The sequence below is a fragment of the Myotis lucifugus genome, unplaced genomic scaffold (genome assembly GCF_000147115.1).
Source record: "Myotis lucifugus unplaced genomic scaffold, Myoluc2.0 scaffold_24, whole genome shotgun sequence".
Taxonomy (NCBI): domain Eukaryota; kingdom Metazoa; phylum Chordata; class Mammalia; order Chiroptera; family Vespertilionidae; genus Myotis; species Myotis lucifugus.
The window spans coordinates 6,207,919-6,209,160 of record NW_005871072.1 but is presented as its reverse complement, the minus strand read 5'-3'; positions in this window follow the sequence as shown (position 1 = coordinate 6,209,160).

The following is a 1,242-nucleotide window of genomic DNA, read 5'->3' as shown; positions in this document are numbered from 1 at the left end:
AACAAAAGTTCTTCATTGGGGGTTATAACACTGGGGAGAAGAGAGCCACAGAGTGAGCACGAGTTTTATGAACCTGTCAGTTGACTGATTGGCAGGTCTCTGTAAAATGAGCCTGGTGGGATTTGATACTTGAATTTTAATTAAACCCAAATTATTCATTGTTCAGTTCTAAATCCCAAAAGAGAAATTGAAAATCTTGCAGAGACTCCCAATAGTAATTACATGTTCTGCCGAAATTAAATTGACTTGCATTACCCAGACAGACCTGACGAATGAAGAGCTATGTCACGGCATAGACTTTTAGAGAACTTAGATCTCTAAACTAGAAAAGCAAAAATCTAGTAAAAACTGAAACAATGACCAAGATTCTGCATTACATCCTCTAACACAACAGAAGAAAAAGAAGTGCATTTTTATGTGAGCCACCTAAATATGTATACAGTGAATTTATATTTTATTTTTACATTCCTCCTTTTCTTCTACTAAACAATGTGATTTTCAATGTAAAAATGTCTTTGAGAAACACTCTGGACCAATATTTTTTTTGTAGAGTAATCATATTCATCTTCAAAATAATATTTAAAATATCTCTTCTTTTACAAGTAACAGTGACTCTCAGTTGATTTTTTTAACCAGTTTCCCCTGTATTTATGAATTTATAAACGCTAATATCATTCTTCAGGTACAAAGATGACCCTGTGGATGACCACGTTACAATGTTACTCTGCGTGTGTTTTTCCTCGTGGCTGTAATTAACTGGATACATTAACTCCTGTCTGGCTGAAGCTTTCCCTAGACCTCTTACCATTAAGGCCACAGATTAGCTTATTAGTCCCACAGGCACAGGCCGCCCAAAGTGAAGAATGTGAGATCCCAGATTCTGGGCCACCTTTTACCAACGCCGCCATCCACGTCTTCGGTGAAGTGCCAGGGCTTATTTTACCACCTTTTACCTTTTGTTATCTTCTTCTGCTCACTTCACCGTGCCCGCTGTAAATTCTCATTCTGCTCATGTCCGTATTCCTACCCATGTCCTGGGAGAGGCCCCTGCGTGGGATATAAAATGTGGAAAAGCAGACAAAATCGCATTCCTTGGAGGCGGGGCAGCCAAACGTACGCAAGGACGGCAGACGGGACGCTCCTCGGAGTTTCAGGTGACTTTTGGGGAAACCCTGGTGTTGCTGTGCAGGGAGCTGACTCTCACGTCCCGCGCTTTCAAAGCCTTTCTTTCCCGAATTAAAA